The sequence below is a fragment of the Colobus angolensis genome, unplaced genomic scaffold (assembly GCF_000951035.1).
Source record: "Colobus angolensis palliatus isolate OR3802 unplaced genomic scaffold, Cang.pa_1.0 Scaffold2, whole genome shotgun sequence".
Classification (NCBI taxonomy): Eukaryota; Metazoa; Chordata; class Mammalia; order Primates; family Cercopithecidae; genus Colobus; species Colobus angolensis.
The window spans coordinates 2,747,640-2,752,824 of record NW_012115154.1 but is presented as its reverse complement, the minus strand read 5'-3'; the positions used below and the strand labels follow the sequence as shown (position 1 = coordinate 2,752,824).

The 5,185-nt window shown below is 44.8% G+C and overlaps 1 pseudogene across 1 annotated transcript; it reads right to left on the bottom strand.

The window, feature by feature from the left end:
• Positions 1-4,066: 4,066 nt before the first annotated feature.
• Positions 4,067-4,602, bottom strand: LOC105511141 (annotated as a pseudogene). Its single transcript, XR_001001672.1, has one exon. The product of XR_001001672.1 is annotated as a 60S ribosomal protein L23a pseudogene (transcript).
• Between the last annotated feature and the right edge of the window lie 583 nt (positions 4,603-5,185).

The following is a 5,185-nucleotide window of genomic DNA, read 5'->3' as shown; positions in this document are numbered from 1 at the left end:
CAGCCGCAGCTGTGGGAGCCAAGGGCCTGGCACTGGGGAGCAGTAGGTATTTCTCAGTGCAGAAAAGCATTCCTGTCCGTGCTCACAATCCATCCGGGATTGACTTTGAACTCACACGCAGAAAAAAAGAAAGAAGTCGGCCCAGCAGCTGAGCCCAGAATCAGCTGGGAGGACATTCAAAGTTCTCTGTAAGGGAGCGTGGATGGACAGAGGAGGACAAGGATGTGTAGCCACTTCTACAATCTCTCAGACCATTGCCAAGTGGGCTAGCAGCAGCAGATGTTCCAGCAGGAGGGCAGCGTCTGTGCCCAGCGGCAGGGCCATTGAGTCCTTGCTGGAACCATCCCATGATGTGGGCTGAGTCTTGCTCTCAGCTGGCTGGCTTTCCAAGCTTAACTCTCTGGCTTTCCCAAAGAGTCTGTGAGCCACCCAATATCCTTTAACAAATTCCTTTTCTGTTTAAACTAGCTAGACTGGTCTTTACAGCTTTTAGTGGAAGGCCCTGGCTCTGATAGCTTTCAAAAGCTGGAGCTCTGTGGCTTTTAATACTCTATGCTAAAGAAAGCACACTGTTTTGCTTTATTTTCTGCAAATAAAATGTTTTGTTCTCCTCTTCCTATGTGTGTATTTATATAATTCAGTTAGGCTTTAATATACAAGCTCTGAACTCTCCAAGTATCAAAGCAGACAGTTTAAGAAAAGAAGGAAAGCAAACGCCTATTTCTCCCACTTTCAAAAGCACACACTTAAATTTTGTCTGGAAAAAAATTCTAAGCTCTCTAGCTCCACTCGGTGTCCTGTTGAACTGGTGTGGCACCATGTTACTTTTTAAGAGAATGAAAATGGAATTTGCTCACTGTAGCTTCGTTGAACCACTTTATTCTTTGACCAATTTTGGATGGGTATTTTAATTACAATTTTTTTTTTGGCCAAGCACGTGGTGGGCTCACGCCTGTAATCCCAGCACTTTGGGAGGCTGAAGTGGATGGATCACAAGGTCAGGAGATCGAGACCATCCTGGCTAACACGGTGAAACCCCATCTCTACTAAAATAAAAAAAAATTAGTGGGGCGTGGTGGTGCACGCCTGTAATCCCAGCTACTTGGGAGGCTGAGGCAGGAGAATAGCTTGAACCCAGAAGGCGAAGGTTGCAGTGAGTTGAGATCAAGCCACTGCACTCCAGCCTGGGCGACAGAGTGAGACTCCGTCTCAAAACAACAACAACAACAACAACAAGAATAGTATGTCTCATGGTATTAAAATTTTATGTATTTAAAATAAAAAAATAAAAAAATACAAATAAACTAGGAGGTTGGAGGCAGAGATCTCTAAGTCTCCTTCCTGGGGTAAAACGCTTGTTCAGGATAGAACAAGCCACTCCTTGCAGGTCCCCTCCCCCAGCCCCCTTGAACAGAGGCAGGATTTTGTGTACGTCCTGCCCAGTGCCTGAGGCTGTCAGTCACACCTCCCTGTCTCCTTTCAATTTGGACACTGACCTTCCTGGTAAACATGAGTATGTCCAACTTCTACCCTTGAAATTACTACAGCTGCCTTCGGGAGCAGCTGGAAACCCTTTTTGCCAGGCATGTTTTGTCTGATCACATCTGGCCAAAGTGGAGGTAAATACAGAACTAAACAACTCTCTTTCTGTGTCTTGGGGAGCAGTGAAAACCTGGGATCAGGCAGGTGGGCTCCAACCACTTTTCCCAGAAACAGCCACAAAGGGGTTCTTAAGAAATAAGTAAATAAAAATAAAAGCCCAGTGTTCTCTTTTTGATTGAACACCCCGTTAACTACCTGGGGTTTTGTTCTGGACAGAGAGCTCTGTGTCTCTTAATTTGTTACACAAAAATTGAGCAGAACTGGACACATGAGTCAATTGCTGTGTGCCTCAGTTTCCCCATCTGTTGTCAGTAAGCTTCTGTTCTGTCAGAAGCACTTACTTTATATGCTGGAAAGGGAGGGGGTGGGAGGGAAATAGAATAGAAATGAAGGGCTTCGTTTTTCTTATTTTAATCCATGGCCACACTGTAAAGCAGACCATTTTAAAAACTCAGCTGTCAGAAGAAAGTCAGCAAGACCATACCAGTGGGGCTAGGACCAGGCTGAACAGAAACAATCGACGCGGTTCTAGCTTGGTTCCTTCACAAATAGCTCTCACTGGGAGCTGCTCCTCAAGGCCAGGCCTTCTGGGTCGTCCTGGGCGTCAGATGGAAATGATTTGGGCACATCCGGTATGGCTTGAATTTGATCCTTAGGGTAAGATCTGAGAAAGAAAAGAAAGAGAAGGAAGAAGGCAAACTGATTCCCTTAAAAACTATGCATTCTGAAAACCTGATATTTAATGCTCACCCCTTAGAGCTGTATACCTAATTATTGGTTTGTAAGACACAACATGATTTTCCCCCTAATTCTTTCCAAAAATGCATTCCACAAATTGTTAGCATCCCTGCCAATGGCCTCAGTCAATGCACATACCAGCTTTAAAGTCAACCCCTTTTAAACCAATGCATCAGTCCCTTGAGTTTGGGGATTATTTCCAGATTCCTATAGCTGCTGGCTTTTTTTTTTTTTTTAAGTTGAAAATGATCATGTTTCTTTGTAGCTGTTAATTTTTAGAGAGAAATAGACAGTGGCAGCAGTGCATGTACACAATAGCTGTGACATCCTCTAAGGCCCCTTAGCACAGTCTAAGACACTCCACCACCCACTTCCCTGTTGCATCAGCTCTTTCATAAGGGCTCAAAACTCTCCATGTTCAGAATGTCCAAGAAATTCCCATACATGTTATTGAGGCTTTGCCATTATGATTTGTCATATTACAGAGAGGTGGTGAAACATGATGGCTTAACACATGGCCTCCAGAGCAAACTGCCCCGCTTTGAAGCCCAGCTATTTGCTACTTGTCCCTGGATGACCTTGAGCAACTTATTTAACTGCAGAGTGCCTTAGTTTTCTCATCTGCAAAATGGGAATCATATTAGTATCTACTTTATACACAAATACGTATAAAGTTGTGTTCAAGCAGGGCTTATACAGAATGAGTTCCACACAAGTGCGAGTTACTATTACACAGTGTTTTTAGGTAGGGCTTTGCACCATCAGGGACTGCTCTGATGACTTTTAACTATCAACATGGAAGATGGTCAGAAGAATCTGGGGACAAATGAAAATGCATGCAGAGAATGAAGGGAAGGATGCCGAGTGGCTTTGTGACTCTTCTGAGGACATTTAGTTCATTTTCTTTCAAAAAGGCTGATGAAGGAAGGAATTATAGACTGTAAGGACCAGGGAGTGCTCAAAGACCATTTCTTCCAGTTCTTCCCATTGCTTAGTGCTGCCTCTCTTGCAGGAGAGGCACCGGGTCCTCAGCTCTCCTAGTGTGTATTCTACAGCACTCAGGTGGTTGGCCTTGTTTTGAGTTTCGTCTTTTCTGATTCCCTGTATATCTTTTTGCAGGACCGTTTTGCTCAAATGCAATTTTCTCACCCCACTCCCACACTTACGAGTCTCTAGGGCTTCCCCCCATGTGTGTGGTGTGGCTTTGGACCCTGACTCTAATTTTTATGGAGGCTTAAAGAAGCAGTTTCATTACTTCTCATGTTTTATGTCACCTCTTATTCCATCTAGTGCTTAATAATTTGCTTTCCCAAAGAGTAGGTGCTCAGTAAAGGCTTTTTGACAACAGAAGGGACATAGGGGTACTGAAAAGTTGCTCGACATAAATATCTCCAAGGCTACTCAGCAGTTTAATGGCAGGTATAGGAGAAGATCACAGTTTCCTCTTTGTTCTCTGTTGTATCTGATGGCAATAGGACGTGGAAGTGTGATGCCTCCACTTAGATAATACAGAAGATGTGTTTATTCTGACCATTTAAGTCATCTATGACACGGAGTGTCAAACAATCTTTATTCTCAGGCTCCAATGGGATGGCAGAGATAGAAAAGAACAAGAGGCAGCCTAGGCTAGCAAGGAGGGCCTGAACTGGAAGTCAGGAAGTTATGTGATTGTTAGTAGAGGATGTAATGATTAGAAGCTATTCTTTTTTTTTTTCTTTTTTTTTTCTTTTTTATGTTGAAAAGATATATATGTATATATTTAGAATTAGGCAGCTGGACTCAGTTTAGATGATCCCAATTTTGTTGGCACCATCCAAAGCGTCGTAATCAGGAGCTAGTCGAACATATGCCTTTTTCTCTCCATCAGGCCGAATCAGGGTGTTGACCTTGGCCACATCAATGTCATAGAGCTTCTTCACAGCCTGTTTAATCTGGTGCTTGTTGGCTTTAACATCCACAATGAACACAAGTGTGTTGTTGTCTTCTATCTTCTTCATGGCAGACTCAGTGGTCAGCGGAAACTTGATGATAGCATAGTGCTCAAGCTTGTTTCTCCTGGGGGCGCTCTTCCGAGGATATTTGGGCTGCCTCCGGAGTCGCGGTGTCTTGGGCCGCCGGAAGGTGGGTGACGTGCGGATCTTCTTTTTTTTGTGGCTGTGGACACCTTTCAACACTGCTTTCTTGGCCTTTAAAGCCTTCGCTTTGGCTTCGGCTTTAGGAGGGGCAGAAGCTTCCTTCTTCGCTTTCGGCGCCATCTTGTGAAAAGGTAGAAGCTATTCTTAATCAAATAATTCTTAATACAAATTCCTAGAACTTCCATGTCTTCAGCAGCTCATGCAGCTAAGAAAGAAATTATCCACGCCCTGGGGGACCCTAAAACCCACCAGCATCAGCTCCCTGGCTGCCACGCTCAACCCAAGAGCGGAATAAGGTTCATGGGACCTGTGCCACATACTGAAACAGGACTGCCAGCTTCCCAGAGTGGTCAGTGATGCTCCTCCAACTGCAGCTACTCTTTGATGACCTGGAGGGGTGTTTAGTCATCCTCTGAGCCAGTGCAGTTCAGATCAGCCCGGGGTTCTGATGAGACACCACACAGGCAGGGGGAGGATGTGGGGAGCTGAATAGGCAGAGTCTTGGGGCCGCTCCTTCATTTTCACTGGGCAGCCCTGCTTTCAAAGAAAGTGTTGTGATTTAGAAAGAAGAAAACCTTGACTTAGAGCCACTGCTTTGGGGAATTAAGTCTCAGAGATGAAGTAATGGGCTGCAGGTCATTCAGTCAGTTGGTAGCAGAGCCTGGGGTAGAATCCAAACCTTGAGTGCCTTGTGCCCAGTCCCCTTCCAC